The 17,958-nt window shown below is 49.4% G+C and overlaps 1 protein-coding gene across 2 annotated transcripts in view; it reads right to left on the bottom strand.

The window, feature by feature from the left end:
* Positions 1-10,043, bottom strand: part of plce1 (phospholipase C, epsilon 1) — a 526,277-nt gene extending 516,234 nt beyond the window's left edge. For both annotated transcript variants that reach the window (XM_038821511.1, XM_038821512.1), the window contains exon 1: positions 9,784-10,043. The gene's annotated coding sequence lies outside the window, so the exon portion shown is untranslated. The remainder of the gene's footprint in view (positions 1-9,783) is intronic.
* Between the last annotated feature and the right edge of the window lie 7,915 nt (positions 10,044-17,958).

Genomic DNA, 17,958 nt, shown 5'->3' with positions numbered 1-17,958 from the left:
TGTGCAGGGAGTTATGCTTTATCCTTGGAAGTGAAATATTCATCTTTCAGCTATCTATTGTCAAACTGCTGTCCAGGCATGGGACGCACCAATAAACCTGTTGCCCAAAATGTTTTCACAATTTCCACACAGTATCGTTGCAGGAAGTTTCCTAGGGCGCACATCACCAAAAATCTACCCTGGTCCACCCACATTGACGCTACGACCAAGAAAGCACAACTCAGGAAACTAAGGAAATTGGGCATGTCCACATTGACTCTTGCCAACTTTTACAGGTGCACCCTACGAAAGCATCCTATCTGGCTGCATCACAGCCTGGTATGGCAACTGCTTGGCCCAAGACCGCAAGAAACTACAGAAAGTCGTGAACACTGCCCAGTCCATCACACAAACCTGCCTCCCATCCATTGACTCCTACACCTCCTGCTTCCTTGGAAAAGTGGGCATCATAATCAAAGACCCCTCCCACCCGGCTTACTCACTCTTCCAACTTCTTCCATCGGGTAGGGGATACTAAAGTCTGAGAACACGCACGAACAGATTCAAAAATAGCGGGCGCGATTCTCCGGACTCACGACGGTTCGGCGAATAGGGGCGTCGGAAATTTTTACGGCGACGCTGTTCCGACGCCCTCCCGCTATTCTCCGAACCCCGCAAAATGTCGGAGTCGCGTTTCCCGACAAACGCCTCCTTCCCGCCCCTGACACGACCAGAATCGCCACTGATAGCCCCCCCGCTATTCACCGGCCCGGATGGGCCGAAGTCCCGACGTCATGGCGCCCTGTTTGGACGTCGTGAAACACACCTGCTTTTTAAATTCGTCAACCAGTCGGCCTGGCTGACGACTGCTTGGAGGAGGTCAGGGCACCACTCTGCGCACCGCTCAGCGCGCCGCTCAGCGCACCGCTCGAGTCTGGCCACAACGGGGAAGGCATCCCTGGGAACGGGAGGGGGTCCAGAGCGGGGGCAGTGGGGGGGGAGACGGAGGGGGCAGTGGGGGGGAGACGGGGGAGGCAGTGGGGGTCGACGGAGGGGGGGGGGTTAGGTAGAGAGTGAGCCGTCCAACCCCGTAACAAAATGTCTGCCAGCATGCCATGGTGTGCCGGTGACGAGGACATGGCCGCTGGTTCCCCTGTGGCTTCCGGCCACAGGCCACTGACGCACCCGTGAGGAGGCCATAGTTTACTGGCCGTTGGATGCAGAAAGTGACCAGGGGTTAGGCTGACCGCGTGTCAGCAGCGCGACCAGGCCACCGGGACACACTGGTATCCCATGGCTGGCGGCTGCCGAGGTGTCGACTAACGTCCGTCTAACATGTCCCGTTTCTCTGCCTCCCACCACCCTTCTGTAGGTTAGCACGATGCATGGGAACAGAACGGCTATGTTCTGCGCAGTGGTTGGGGCCGCTCTACTGGATTTGGAGATGCAGCAGCATCCACACCCACAACCCGCAGTGGCTGCAGGGCCAGCTGCAGCAGCAGAGGGAAGGGCCGAGGAGTTGCCAGTCGTCGAGCAGCATGGGAGGGGGGAGGAGGAGGAGGAGGAGGAGGAAGAGGAAGAGGAGAGTGTGAGGGTGCAGCCACGGCGTCAGAGGCGACGACCAAAGCCGAGGGTGTACCGTGTCCGGGTCTCTTTCCTAACAATGCCGGACATCACCTGCAGGAGAAGACTCCGGCTGAGTAGGCAGACGGTGATACATATCTGCGAACTACTGTCGCACCTCGCCCCACGTGGAACGGGGGGAGGACACGCGATCCCGGTAGCCATCAAGGTGACGGTCGCTCTGAACTTCTATGCTACCGGCTCCTTCCAGTCTCCGAGCGGGGACGTCTCTGGGATCTCCCAGTCATCGGTGCACAGGTGCATCCGGGATGTGACCGACGCCCTCTATGCCATCGCGGACCGCTACATCACCTTTCCCGAGGACCAAGCAAGTCAAGACTCACGAGCCCGTGGATTTGCCAGTGTGGCCGGGATACCGAGGGTTCAGGGGTCAATCGACTGTGTTCACGTCCCCATGCGCCCGCCTGCTGTGGACAAGGAAGTGTTCACAAACAGGAGGGGGACATACTCCATTAATGTCCAGGTGGTATGCGACCCCCACATGAGGTTCATGAACGTCTGTGCAAGGTTCCCAGGGAGTGTGCATGACTCCTACATACTGGCGCAGTCGTTCATCCCTGCGATGTTTGAGGGACGTCCCCCCCGGCTGAGGGGCTGGTTGCTAGGTGACAGGGGTTATCCGCTGAGGTCTTGGCTGATGACGCCTATACGGAGGCCTCAGACCAATGCGGAAACACGATACAACGAGGCTCATGCAGCAACCAGGGGTGTGGTGGAGCGCTGCCTTGGCCTCCTGAAGATGAGATTCAGGTGCCTGGACCGCTCCGGAGGGGCCCTGCAGTACCAGGCCGACAGGGTCGCTCGCATTGTAGTGGTCTGCTGTGCGCTGCACAACATGGCGATGCAGAGGGGAGATGACCTGTTGCAGGAGGCGGAGGGAGAAGCTAGTGGCAGTGGTGCCAGCACAGAGGAGGAGGAGGAGGAGGAGGAGGAGGACGCTGGCGGAGTGGCGGGCGCAGCACGCAGACACGACCCAGGTGCTGGTGATGTCCAGGAGGCGGCACGACGGACCCGGCAAGGACGGCGGGCACGCGACGCCCTGGTGGCAGCACGGTTCACGCATCGCATGCGACGTCCCCGATGAACACCAAACCACCACCTGCATCGCTAGTCATGCAGAGGGTCACCACACAACTGCCACCACCACAACCCCCCCCCCCCCCCCCCCCCCCCCCCCTCAGTGTACACTGCTCCACTTCGACATGACGCTTATCACTGGGTCCAGACGGTATGGCACAACATTGATGGCTGTGTCAGCGGGTGTGATCAGTGCCATGTGGAATGATGACAGCCCGCTCTGCGAAGAGCTGTGAGCTCAGAATCGTTAGAGAGAGTCTGACCCATGGCAATAGCTGAACCATCCACCTTGGTGGCCGCTGAGTTCGTCACTGACACTCCATCACGTGCCCGCGTGGGCTAGCTGTGGGAGGGGGGTAGGGGCAGGGACTGCACACCCGGCACCGAGGTTTCACCACCCGTCACCCCCAGCGACACTCGGTCACCATCACGATTCCTGTGGCTGTGGAACAATCACACGGTATTACAAGTAAGGTGGAACAGTGCGTTTAATATTAACAATTATTTACAGGTGCCCTAGCCCCTACAACTAAACTGTGCCCTTCGCCCGTGCCAACTTACTCAGTGTCTATCTTAGTTGCCTTACGGGCCCTACCACTACGTCTAAGTGAATCCCCAGATGATACAGCAGGAGTGGAGGAGGATTGCTGCGAATCGCCCCCCTCGACTCGTTTCTCCTTGGCTATGCGTTTCCTGGGGCGACCCGGCCTTGATGGGCCAGGCTGCTCTGCGGGCGTCTCGGGTGACATTGTGCCACCCTGCTCTGCCTGCTGCCCACCCGATGCACCAGGGATGGGACGGGGGGAGGCCGAGAATTCCGGGACGTCCCGTGATGGAGTTAATGGGACGGGCCCCGAAACCTCCTCCTCCCTCGGGGAGCCCGGTGGCCCCCGGGCCTCACTTTGGGACAGAGGTGCAAGCGGGGAGGTTCCCCGTCGCACCACCGACACCTGGCGCTGCCAGTCCTGGAGGCCTGCAACGGTATCCACCAGGATCCGAAGGTTTGCAGAGACGGAGTCCAGGGAGTTAGACATTCCCGCCAGGGACTGTGCGATCTCAACCTGTGTGTGCACGACGCCATCCAGCACATGTGTCAGGCGGTTGATGGTCTCCGCGACCGACTGCTGCGACTGTGCTATCGACTGCTGGGACTGTGCCATGGCCCGCAGGGCGCCGGCAATGTCGGTTTGGCTCTGGCACATTGCTGCCTGTGAGAGGGCAACCCTGTCCAGGGCCGAGGATGACGCGTGCACATTAACCCCAACGTCTTGCATAACCTGACCCATTGCCTCCACCGCGGATGCCACCCGTGCGGTGTCGGACTGGGTCTCTGCCATGAGCGGCACCACTCCCTGCTCTTGGACGCGGTTCGACTCCTCTAACAGCGTCTGCAGAGCCAGGAAGGCTGCCCTCCTCCCGCCATTGTTTCCCTGGGTTTCCTGAGGCATCGGCTGTGCGGGTGGGTTGATAAACTCCAGGAACTCTGAAAACGTCTGGGAGCCAGCTGCATCCTGGGCCTGGTCTGGCCTCCGCGAGTCCGGGCCCTCTGTTGCTCCGACCTCCACCTGCTGTACCTGCTCAGCTGTGATGTGCCAACCAGACTGTGCCCCAGGAGACTCATCACTAAATAGGCCCGCCGGGGCGTGTGTCTCTGGGATGATGGATGTGGTGGGAGAAAGCAGTGCCGCAAGCCCGACGCTCTCAATGCTTAGGGCCTCGTCCATGGTGTGGGGCTGCTCAGCGACAGGAGGGTTGTCCCTGGCCATTTCTGGTGGTGGTGGTGGACTTCGAACCCTCTGTGCGTCCTGGTCCGCAGATTGGGTTGGGGCGGATAGGGCTGCCCGCTGATCGGGCACCCTCTGTTGTGAGGCCCCGGGTGAGGTGGCGGCAGATTCCTGTCTCCGTCTGGAGGCAGACGGCCCTGGTCGTTCGGCATCACGTCCTAGGGAAGAGAATGAGACGGGTTATTTCGATTTGCTCGGCAGGCCGCTGGACGGTCCCAGTGGGCAGGGTGTGTGAAGGGACAGAGGATGGGGGAGGTGTCCCAGTGGGCAGGGTTTGTGAAGGGACAGAGGATGGGGGAGGTGTCCCAGTGGGCAGGGTTTGTGAAGGGACAGAGGATGGGGGAGGTGTCCCAGTGGGCAGGGTTTGTGAAGGGACAGAGGATGGGGGAGGGGTGAGTGTTTGTCAGGGAAGGTTGGCTCACTTGCTGCAGTTCCGCCAACCTCGCATTGCGCGATATCGCGGGTGGCAGACCCCCCAACAAGGTCCAGTGCCCTCTGTTCAAAGGTGCTGAGGGGGTGCATGTTGGGCGAACCCCCTCCAGTCTTGTGCCGCTCACAGTGGTTATGAGCGGCCTTGGCCTGTTGGGGGAGGGAACATAGGTAGATCATTACAAAACGGTAGGTATCAGCAGTCCGTTCAGATACTGGCACAGTTTGGGGGGGGCAAGTTGTCATCAGACGATTGCATCTCTCCTCGGGGCCAGAGCGCTGGGTCTGTGACAACTTTGTGAACCACCCTCAAATAACTCTGCCCCAATCCCTCTCCCCCCCCCCCCCCCCCCGGGCAGTTAAGGGGGAGGGATGGTTGTGACTAGGGGGCACCCTCATGGCACTTACCCTGGCAGACCTGGTGAGGTCGTGTAGCTTCTTCCTACATTGCTCTGCTGAGCGAGGGGTCTGCCCCACAGCACTGACGGCAGCAGCCACGTCACGCCAGGCCTGGCGTACCGTGCTGGCAGGTTGGCGATGCCCTCTCCGCGGGCGGATGATGCCCCTCCTCTGCTCCACGGCATCGAGCAGCGCCTCGACGTCTGCATCTACAAAGCGAGGAGCAGCTCTCCTCGGCTCCGACATCCTGCCCGACAGATTCTGTGGTCGCCCGCGCCTTTTTACGGCGTCGGACGGCGTCACATGGGCGGGTTCGTGTCGTCGTCGCGTTCCGTCGTCATCACGCACGTAATTGACGCGGCCGCGCTACTAGCCCATTTCCAGGAAGTGAATCCGTCGGGAAATGAAGCCTTCGCGACCGTCGTAAAACGGTCCCGATTTTTACGACGGTTTTGCGACTTTCCGCGGGTGCGGAGAATTTCGCCCAGCTTCTTCACCGCTGTTACCAGACTCCTAACCAACCCTCTTAAAGAGTGACCTGATTAATACTACACTCCTGTATGCTTCACCCAATGCCGGTTTCTAGGTATTTACATTGTGTACCTTGTGTTGCCCTATTACTAATTTATTTTCATGTACTAAATGATCTGTTGAGCTGCTCGTAGAAAAATACTTTTCACTGTACCTCGGTACACGTGACAATAAACAAATCCAATCCAATTCAAACGATCCATTTACAAAATCAAATGGTCCAGACGGCATTGGTGCCACGCTATTTATTAAAGTGCCTTATCTCTGCTTAATTGTGTGGGGCACTCACACAAGCAGCAATAACTTATCTGCCATGTGGGCATAGTGTGTTGAAAGGTGCAGGTCAGCGACAAATTACTCAACTAATAGCCTCATGAGTTTAACCATGATCAGTGAAAGGGGTCAAATAAGCAGCTCCGAAACAATATCAATCCCTAAAACAGCTGATAAAATAAAACATTTAAACAGGTACCATTACAGCCAGGATTGAGATACATTTACAATGAAGACAATAGGTTATTTTCTCACAGCGAATCAAAAGAAAATGCTGCTTCTGTTTAAGAAAATTTAAAATGTGTTTATAGCAACACTGTAAATATTAGCTCCTGCACACTAGGCACGCACTTTGACTTTAGTGTAGTCCATCAATCTCAAAGGAAAAGCCATATTTCAGTTTTTGTTTAATCCATTGTGTGTTACACGGGGATATTATCTGGGCAGAACCATTTAAAATCCCTTCTGGGTAAATGCAGCAGGATAAAGTTACGAAAAGACTTTATCTGAGGGCAAGGCACTGCAAAACGTTCGCCTCAATCCCTGAAAGCCACAGTTTAACACAGAGTATCGTCAGTGACATGTCAGCAATGAATAGCGGCGAGGAATGGTTTGAAATCTGCTGCAACTGCACAGAGGCTAAATACTGCTGAACTCTGTGTGGGCTTAAACAATAGCACATGACACATTTGGGAGAGTTAGCGACAGTGGTGCCTCCAACTTTACATTCCAGACTCCGATTAGGCTGCATTATTTATTGTAAGCCCTTTTATCAGGACGGTCTGTTCCATTAGCTAACTGGCTGGGTATCTATTGGGGACAAAACTCTTTCACATTGACAAGCGAACTCTTGAGGGAAGCAGACTGACAACCAGGGTGAAAAAATGTTAAAACTCCTCCTGGAGAATTTCCAAAAAAATGTACACTTTTCATTAGAAAGTACAGAAGGAAGAAGCCAGCTTGATGTGCCGATGCCAGGTTTTTGATCGAACTGTCCAAATAGTTTCAGTCCCCTGCCCCACAAATTTTCCTTTTCAATTATATATCCAGTTCTCCTCTGGAAGTTCCCATTAGAGCTGCTTCCGCCTGCCTTTCAGGCAGTGCACTGCAGACCATAACTCTACTTTAAAAACAATCCTGTTCTGTTACCAATTATTTCAAACCTGTAAATCTTGAGTCTATATCTTCTCACCTTCTAATGTGAGATCAGAGATTGCTTACCTTACTGGATGAAAGCATTATCTCACTGCGCATCAATTGCAAGCCCTCACAGACACACACACTGCCTTCCTTTGCAGAAATATAATACGCACGGCAAGGTGTCACATTCACAAATGGAACAGAAAGTGAAAGCTGGGAAACTCGGTGAGGTTGTGTGCTATCACCTCCTGCCTCAGGGGAATCCAGTCCAACAACTAACTACAGTACTCACTACAATCACATTCCAGTCAATTTGCTGTAAAAGATAAACCAATTAGGTGCAGAACAAGTATTACGCTTAAAGGGGCACTGCCTTCATTAAAATCATTTAAATATTGTTTTGTTTTGAGTGAGAACACCAGATAGGTGCAGAACAAATATAACGCTTAAAGGGGCACTGCCTTCATTAAAATCATTTTAATATTCTTTGCTTGAGAGAAATCACCAGATGAAATCATAGAATCACGATAGTACTGAAAGAGGCCATTCGGCTCATCGGGTCTGCACCAACCCTCCGGAAGAGCACCCTACCTAGTCCCTCCCCCTATCCCTGTAACTCTCCCTGGACACCAAGGAGCAATTCAGCACGGCCACCTAGCCTGCACATCTTCGGACTGTGGGAGGAAACCGGAGCACCTGGAGGAAACCCACGCAGACAGGGGAGAAAGTGCAAACTCACACAGGGAGTCACCCAAGGATGGAATTGAACCCAGGTCCCTGGTGCTGTGAGGCAGCAGTGCTAATCGCTGTGCCACTCGTGATCAGCAGTGTTTCTTCTTCACAGTGGCATCTCACGCAAATGGCGTTTTTACATCATTGTGCTGAGTGTTTGTAAGAACTGACGAGACTGTTCAGACAGTGCCCTTTAAGAATTGAGATGAATCGACAATGAGTGAGTTCTTTCAGGGGGTAGCAGATGAGTGTGAGATGTGGGCGGGAGTCAGCGAATCACGTGCACATGTTTTGGGTTTGCAAAAAATTGGGATGGTTCTGGGCGGGAGCGTTCGTGGTCTTAGCCAGGATAGTGGAGGATGAGGTCAACCCGGACCCTTTGGTGGCGATATTTGGGATTTCAGAGAAGCCAGAGAGGAAGGCTGATGTCATGGCCTTCGCCTCCCTGATTGCACAGCGACACATTTTGTTGGAGTGGCGGTCAGCATCGCCACCGGGGGTAGCAGCATGGTTGGGTGACCTGTGCGACTTCCTGCGGTTAGAGAAGATAAAGTAAGGGGCTCAGCAGGGGAGTTTGAGAAAAGGTGGGGGATGTTTGTGACCGTGTTTGAGGAGCTATTCATCGCAGGGGGTTGGGGGGGGGGGGGGGGTGATGGGGAGAGTGGGGAGGGGGTGAAAAAGGGGAGAAATCTGTACAGACTGTTGATCTATACAATTTGCACAGATAGTTGATTGTTGGGAAGTATGTTTCCCAGGGTGTTTACTTGCTGTAACCTGCTTTGATACAAATTTGTAATAAAATACGTTTTTAAAAAAAAGGAAGAATTGACATGAATCCCCCAGATATATATCTGCAAAGTATCAATAAAATTAAGTGCGCAATAACTGGCTCATAACAGGTAAGCAACATCAAAGCTGCCAATATGAAAACATTGCTTGTCTGGACATTACAAATACTTCCTGCAAATGCCATAAAAGTCGAGGAGGAATGTGAATGCATCTAGTGAATACTCTTTGCAACTTATTCTGCAAAAGTTTCAACTTTTCCCTATGAACTGTTTCTTTCAACTTCCATTTTTCCCTTTCTGTGGTGCGGTATTCTACCTTCCCCTCCACACCCCACACATGCAAAAAAATAATCCGTTTTGTATTGCTCCTGTAGTCAACCAGATAAAATGGGGTGGGGGGGGTCAATAATTACATTGGACATTTTTCACACGCCCTTGAAAATACTGCAAAGTCATTCCAAGTAATATTGCGGGTTAGATAGGAATAGCAAGCGGAAGATCTGCACTTGTGGTTAAAAGTATTATTGACAGTTACAAAAGTACTATAAAACATTCAGTTGTGCTGCTGCTAAAGTTGTAAGTAATGTGCTGAGAGATACAGAAGAATGCTGTCTGAATACTAATTTAAAAGTATTGGTACTAAAAGCATATTGCCTGGGGTGAAGTTTCTAGGTAATTGCCTGTCGAACTATTGCTGTTCAAAAAAATTGTACAACTGATATTAGGTAGTATGAACATCGTAATTTTGCAGTTCTTTGACCACTTCACATTGATGAATCAGAAGCCTAAGTAATTGTGTTCCTTTGATTTAAAAAAAAGTAAGATCCAGAAATCCTTATCATGTATATCAGTCTAGTTTGATATATTTTGCACCTTAGCCCCCTGTTTGCCCACCAAAACAAACAAGCAACAGGTCCAGAAGCTGTGAACAATGCAAAAATCCATCTCGAGCCGCCTTATTTATCCACAGTCCATTCAGCCTCATTGTGCATGAGCCTCTCTCTTACCTTCAATTTCACACAAAGTGCTGCTGTGTCCCTCTGTCCAGGGCTGACTGCTCTGCTCTTCACAAACGGTACAGTGCAGACTGAGCTGCAGCCATTGTACTAGAGTGAGTGAAAGTTCAGTGGCAGATTCAGCATGTGAAATACCAGGCCAACCTCAGATAAGCTGCGAAGCAGAGTTCCCTGGGCTGTGTCAGAACTTTGGAATGTCTGAGCTAACTGCACTTGCGAGGGGCTTTGAATAGTGATCTGCATTGGGCTGCCGATACTTTATTCACATCGTATTCACTTCCAGTACTCTGCCAGCAGCAGCAGCACAACAAGGTGCCTTTTTACGCCCTACTCCCCCTGTCCAGTGAAAAATGTAGGATATCTCAAGAAAACAATGCCTCAATTCAAGAGTTTCCTCAGAAGTGTAACACTGCAACCTCTACTCCGCTTAGGGTTGCCAACCGTTCTCTCCTGACAGAAAGGCTTTTGGTTTAGGGAGAAAATAGAGGCGGGGGGGGGGGGGGGGGGGGGGGGGGGGGGGGGGGGGTGGAGTCTTCTGAATTAGGAAACAATTCGCTCAATTCCACACTTTTTTTAAACTAGCACTTACAAAGAAAAACAGAATTTAAATGAGCCTAGCTGTTGCAGTTAGGTTTACAGAGCTTCACAGCATCAAGTACATTTTTACTGCTTTTAGTTGAAGAATGAGGTCTATCTGCCCCGCACAATAGGTTCATTGTCAGTAACTTTGGAAATGGTACCCTGTAAATCTGTTCTCAGCAGAAAGATATCAGAAATTCTGCACCTGTATTTGAAGTAGGGAGAATCTCCTCTCTATGTGCAGACTGTTTAGCAGGCCCGCTGTATCAATACCAACATTGTTTTCAGTCAGGAATGTTGCACACACTATGTTTTCATTATGAATCCATCAAAGATAATCGCTTCAGAAAAATTTGTTGTGTCTGGTCTCAGCTTTAAAATAAATTAGAACAAATTACTTCAGTGAGTAGCTGTTTCAGATGCGTCCATTTTGTGCAGGAATAAAACTGGCTAATGGTTTGCTGGTCAATTGACCTTAAAAACTAAACAGGGACGGCACGGTAACACAGCGGTTAGCACTGCTGCCTCACAGCTCCAGGGTCCCAGGTTCAAATCCGGTCTCGGGTAACTGTCTGTGTGGAGTTTGTACTTTCTCCCCGTGTCTGCGTGGGTTTCCTCTGGGTGCTCCGGTTTCCTCTCACAGTCCAAAGATGTGCAGGTTAGGTGGATTGGCCATGCTAAATTGCCCCTTAGTTTCCAAAAAAGGTGAGGTGGGGCTACGGGGATAGGGTGGAGGCATAGGGTGCTCTTTCCAAGGGCCGTGCAGGCCCGATGGGCTGAATTGCCTCCTTCTGTACTGTAAATTCTAGGAATTCTATGATTCTGGAAAATAAAGTAGCAAATGTTATTCACGCTGGATAAATCAGGAGACGAAAAGAAAATCAATTGGTGTCGAGATTGGGTAACGCAGGAGATTATGGAGATCATATCACAATATCAGGACTGGGGTAATCTGCAATTTTTGGCATTCAATCTTGAGGCAGCGTCAAGACTGATAAGTGAGGACAGGAGTGAGCAATAGACAAGATTAAACAGTGCCATTATTAGAGTTGGAGTGTTGAACATAGAAAGATTCAAAAAGTTGCCATGAGCACTCACTAACCCACAAATCTGAAGGAAGCATGATCGTATCATCTCTGGGATAATCCATCAGATAGAAGTGAATCTAATTTACATGTTGGCATCAGAATTGGCTCGTCCGTAGTGAAATATAGTTCATTGAGTGGTGTCAGCACCAAGACGGCAGAAATAGGAAGTTCCCAGTGACTGCATAAAACATAGATTAGCAATTTAAATCAGCAAGAGTAAATGAGAACTGACTTGATGTTGCAACTCTATCCAATGACAAATGGAAATGGCTGATTCAATTGCATTTCCCGAACTGCTGTATTTCCCATTCTATTTCCGCTCAGTTAATTACATTGCCTTAGTTTCTTGGTAAGGTTAAGTCGCTATAATCCCAGATGACAATAGGTTACTTTCCCCTTTGATGGGGAGAGCTGACGGTGGTGGTTTAGCATGAGGATCACAACACCTCAGGCGAGGGGCAAGGTTGAGAAGGCAGGGCCTTGATGAATAACCTCAACCGGAACTGGAATTGAACCCGCGCTGCTAGCTTCATTCTGCTTCATGAACCAGCTGTCTAGCCAACTGAGCTAAACCTTTTGGGTGGGATGCCGCAATCAAACTGATTTGTCCTGTATGGTGTCGAGCTCTGTGAGTGTTGTTGGAGCTCATCCAGGCAGTTCTAGGCATTCACGTTCATACAGTGCCGTACATGTCCACATGCTTTCCAACAATTTCCATTATATAGTGCCTTTAACGTGGGGAAACATCCCAAGACACTTCTGAGCGGCATGATCAGACAAAGACTGACACAAAGCTAAAGGAGGTGGAATTAGAATGCATAACTAAAAGATGGGTAGGTGTTACAGGGAGATCTGAAGATAGAGAGAGAGTGGAAGAGGCATACAGGGGGAATTCCAGAACTGAGGGGTTAAATGGTTGAAAGCATGGGTTTCAGTGACAGGGCAAAGAAACTGGGAGATGCACAATAGAACACAAAGAAAAGTACAGCACAGGAACAGGCCCTTCGGCATTCCGGGCCCTCCAAGCCCGTGCTGACCATGCTGCCCATCTAAACTAAAATCTTCTACACTTCCAGGGTCCGTATCCCTCTGTTACCATCCTATTCATGTATTTGTAAAGATGCCCCTTAAATGTCACTTTCGTCCCTGATTCCACCACCTCCTCCGGCAGCGAATTCCAGGCAACCACTACCCTCTGTGTAAAAAAACTTGCCTCGTACATCTCCTCTAAACCTTGCCCCTCGCACCTTAAACCAATGCCCCCTAGTAATTGACCCCTCTACCCTGGAGAAAAGCATCTGACTATCTACTCTGTCTATGCCCTTCATTGAATTCTCTCCAGTAATTTGCCTACCACTAATGTAAGGCTCACCGGCCTGTAGTTCCCTGGATTATCCTTGCTACCCTTCTTAAACAAAATAAACAAAATTGGCTATTCTCCAGTCCTCCATGACATCACCTGAAGACAGTGAGGATCCAAAGATTTCTGTCAAGGCCTCAGCAATTTCCTCTCTAGCCTCCTTCAGTATTCTGGGGACTAGAGTGAAAAATACCACAGAATTCTTGGAAGGTTGTAAAGCTCGAAGAGAGATTGATCACAGAGGTTAGGAAGGGTGAGTCTGTCGATGGGATTAATTACAAGGATGTGCCTCTCAGTGTTGGTAAACCAGAGCCAATACAGATCAATGAGCACAGAGGTAATTGCTGCTAGTTAGATTGTTTAGGATTACATTTTAGAACAGTCTGTACTCAGAAGAGATGTACCTACTCTGTAGCCTATCTTGTAAATAGTGTAAATAAAGTTGTTTGAAGTAACTTACCTGAGTAAGTTACTCATATAAGAGGGAAACCTTCCCAGTGCAGATTTGGGCGCAAGACAATGCAGTGTATACTACAAGCTTACTCATAATAGTGCAGCCTGTATCTAAAGTCCCCCCCGATAACCTGTTGAAATAGTCATTTTTATTTAACCAGGCCTGATAAATAACCGTTTGTTCTGTACTCTAAGTGACCCAATTTCATGCTAAAACAATGCTGATCTCTGTAGTACCATTCCAGTCTGAAAATAGTTGACCAGTTTTTTTTTCTCTTTATTCGTTCTTGGGATGCGGCCGTTGCATGCAAGGCCGCATTTGTTGCCTGTCCCTAATTGCCCTCGCATTTTAAGAGTCAACCACATTACTGTGGATCTGGAGTCACATGTAGACCAGACCAGGTCAGGAATCATAGAATTATAGAATCATAGAATTTACAGTGCAAAAGGAGGCCATTCAGCCCATCGAGTCTGCAACGGCACTTGGAAAGAGCAACACACTTAAGCCCATGCCTCCACCCTATCCTCGTAACCCAGTAACCCCAGATAACCTTTTTGGACACTAAGGGTAATTTATCAACAAAGAACAAAGAAAAGTACAGCACAGGAACAGGCCCTTCGCCCCTCCAAGCCCGTGCCGACCATACTGCCCGTCTAAACTAAAATCTTCCACACTTTCTGGGTCCATATCCCTCTATTCCCATCCTATTCATGTATTTGTCAAGATGCCCCTTAAATGTCAGTATCGTCCCTGCTTCCACCACCTCCTCCGGCAGCGAGTTCCAGGCACCCACTACCCTCTGTGTAAAAAACTTGCCTCGTACATCTCCTCTAAACCTTGCCCCTCGCACCTTAAACCTATGCCCCCTAGTAATTGACCCCTCTACCCTGGGGAAAAGCCTCTGACTATCCACTCTGTCTATGCCCCTCATAATTTTGTAGACCTCTATCAGGTCGCCCCTCAACCTCCGTCGTTCCAGTGAGAACAAACCGAGTTTATTCAACCACTCCTCATAGCTAATACCCTCCATACCAGGCAACATCCTGGTAAATCTCTTCTGCACCCTCTCTAAAGCCTCCACATCCTTCTGGTAGTGTGGCGACCAGAATTGAACACTATACTCCAAGTGTGGCCTAACTAAGGTTCTATACAACTGCAACATGACTTGCCAATTCTTATACTCAATGCCCCGGCCAATGAAGGCAAGCATGCCGTATGCGTTCTTGACTACCTTCTCCACCTGTGTTGCTCCTTTCAGTGACCAGTGGACCTGTATGCCTAGATCTCTCTGACTGTCAATACCCTTGAGGGTTCTACAATTCACTGTATATTCCCGACCTGCATTAGACCTTCCAAAATGCATTACCTCACATTTGTCCGGATTAAACTCCATCTGCCATCTCTCCGCCCAAGTCTCCAAACAATCTAAATCCTGCTGTATCCTCTATAGTCCTCATCGCTATCCGTAATGCCACTTAACTTTGTGTCATCTGCAAACTTACTAATCAGACCAGTTACATTTTCCTCCAAATCATTTATATATACTACGAACGGCAAAGGTCCCAGCACTGATCCCTGTGGAACACCACTAGTCACAGCCCTCCAATTAGAAAAGCACCCTTCCATTGCTACTCTTTGCCTTCTATGACCTAGCTAGTTCTGTATCCACCTTGCCAGCTCACCCCTGATCCCGTGTGACTTCACCTTTTGTACCAGTCTACCATGAGGGACCTTGTCAAAGGCCTTACTGAAATCCATATAGACAACATCCACTGCCCCACCTGCATTAATCACCTTTGTGACCTCTTCGAGAAACTCTATCAAGTTAGTGAGACACGACCTCCCCTTCACAAAACCATGCTGCCTCTCACTAATACGTCCATTTGCTTCCAAATGGGAGTAGATCCTGTCCCGAAGAATTCTCTCCAGTAATTTCCCTACCACTGACGTAAGGCTCACCGGCCTGTAGTTCCCTGGGTTATCCTTGCTGCCCTACTTAAACAAAGGAACAACATTGGCTAACAGTGGGGATCCAAAGATTTCTGTCAAGGCCTCAGCAATTTCCTCTCTAGCATCCTTCAGTATTCTGGGGTAGATCCCATCCGGCCCTGGAGACATATCTACCTTAATATTTTTCAAGACGCCCAACACCTCGTCTTTTTGGATCTCAATGTGTCCCAGGCTATCTACACACCCTTCTCCATACTCAACATTCACCAATTCCTTCTCTTTGGTGAATACTGATGCAAAGTATTCATTTAGTACCTCGCCCATTTCCTCTGGCTCCATACATAGATGACTTTGCCTATCCTTCAGTGGGCCAGCCCTTTCCCTGGCTACCCTCTTGCTTTTTATGTATGTGTAAAAAGCCTTGGGATCTTCCTTAACCCTATTTGCCAATGACTTTTCGTGACCTCTTCTAGCCCTCCTGACTCCTTGCTTAAGTTCCTTCCTACTTTCCTTATATTCCACACAGGCTTCGTCTGTTCCCAGCCTTCTAGCCCTGACAAATGCCTTCTTTTTCTTTTTGACGAGGCCTACAATATCTCTCGTTATCCAAGGTTCCCGAAATTTGCCGTATTTATCCTTCTTCCGCACAGGAACATGCCGGTCCTGAATTCCTTTCAACTGACAACATGTCAGATGTTGATTTACCCTCAAACATCCTCCCCCAATCTAGGTTCTTCAGTTCTCGCCTAATATTGTTATAATTAGCCTTCCCCCAATTTAGCACATTCACCCTAGGACCACTCTTATCCTTGTCCACCAGCATTTTAAAACTTACTGAATTGTGGTCACTGTCCCAGAAATGCTTCCCTACTGAAACTTCTACCACCTGGCCGGGCTAGGTGGATATGAGCGAACCAGATGGGTTTATACGATAATCGGCAAAGTTTTCAAGGTCATCATTAGACTTTTAATTTCAGATTTTTTATTGAATTCAAATTTCACCATCTACCATGGTGAGATTCAAACCGAGGTCCCCAGAGTAATACCCTGGATTACTAGTCTGGATTACTAGTCCAGTGACAATACCACTATGCCACCACCTAAACTGAGTCTGTGTTTTATTGAATAATAAAACAAAAGATAACCTGTTCCTCGAACCACACTGTTATGGGCAGGAGAGGTTATATTAAACAGCCCTGATTATTCTCTTACTACAGTACAGGACAGTATTACGGTGGTAGAAAGGATGCAAGATGGGGACTCTTCTTCCGAGGTAGTATGGGCTGAGGTTAGAAACAGGAAAGGAGAGGTCACCCTGTTGGGAGTTTTCTATAGGCCACCTAATAGTTCTAGAGATGTAGAGGAAAGGATGGCGAAGATGATTCTGGAAAAGAGCGAAAGTAACAGGGTAGTTGTTATGGGAGACTTTAACTTTCCTAATATTGACTGGAAAAGATATAGTTCGAGTACATTGGATGGGTTGTTCTTTGTACAATGTGTGCAGGAGGGTTTTCTGACACAATATGTTGACAGGCCAACAAGAGGTGAGGCCACTTTGGATTTGGTTTTGGGTAATGAACCAGGCCAGGTGTTAGATCTGGAGGTAGGTGAACACTTTGGAGACAGTGACCACAATTCGGTGACCTTTACGTTAGTGATGGAAAGGGATAAGTATACCCCGCAGGGCAAGAGTTATAGCTGGGGGAAGGGCAATTATGATGCCATTAGACATGACTTAGGATGTGTTGGTTGGAGAAGTAGGCTGCAAGGGTTGGGCACACTGGATATGTGGAGCTTGTTCAAGGAACAGCTATTGCATGTTCTTGATAAGTACGTACCAGTCAGGCAGGGAGGAAGGGGTCGAGCGAGGGAACCGTGGTTTACCAAAGAAGTGGAATCTCTTGTTAAGAGGAAGAAGGAGGCCTATGTGAAGATGAGGCGTGAAGTTTCAGTTGGGGCGCTTGATAGTTACAAGGAAGCGAGGAAGGATCTAAAGAGAGAGCTGAGACGAGCAAGGAGGGGACATGAGAAGTCTTTGGCAGGTAGGATCAAGGAAAACCCAAAAGCTTTCTATAGGTATGTCAGGAATAAAAGAATGACTAAGGTAAGAGTAGGGCCAGTCAAGGACAGTGGTGGGAAGTTGTGTGTGGAGGCTGAGGAGATAAGCGAGATACTAAATGAATACTTTTCGTCAGTATTCACTCAAGAAAAAGATAATATTGTGGAGGAGAATGCTGAGACCCAGGCTATTAGAATAGATGGCATTGAGGTGCGTAGGGAAGAAGTGTTGGCAATTCTGGACAAGGTGAAAATAGATAAGTCCCCGGGGCCGGATGGGATTTATCCTAGGATTCTCTGGGAAGCCAGGGAAGAGATTGCTGAGCCTTTGGCTTTGATTTTTAGGTCATCATTGGCTACAGGAATAGTGCCAGAGGACTGGAGGATAGCAAATGTGGTCCCTTTGTTCAAGAAGGGGAGTAGAGATAACCCCGGTAACTATAGGCCGGTGAGCCTAACGTCTGTGGTGGGTAAAGTCTTGGAGAGGATTATAAAAGATACGATTTATAATCATCTAGATAGGAATAATATGATTAGGGATAGTCAGCATGGTTTTGTGAAGGGTAGGTCATGCCTCACAAACCTTATCGAGTTCTTTGAGAAGGTGACTGAACAGGTAGACGAGGGTAGAGCAGTTGATGTGGTGTATATGGACTTCAGTAAAGCGTTTGATAAGG

Source organism: Scyliorhinus canicula, chromosome 16 (assembly GCF_902713615.1).
Source record: "Scyliorhinus canicula chromosome 16, sScyCan1.1, whole genome shotgun sequence".
Classification (NCBI taxonomy): domain Eukaryota; kingdom Metazoa; phylum Chordata; class Chondrichthyes; order Carcharhiniformes; family Scyliorhinidae; genus Scyliorhinus; species Scyliorhinus canicula.
This window is presented reverse-complemented; position numbering and strand designations above follow the sequence as displayed.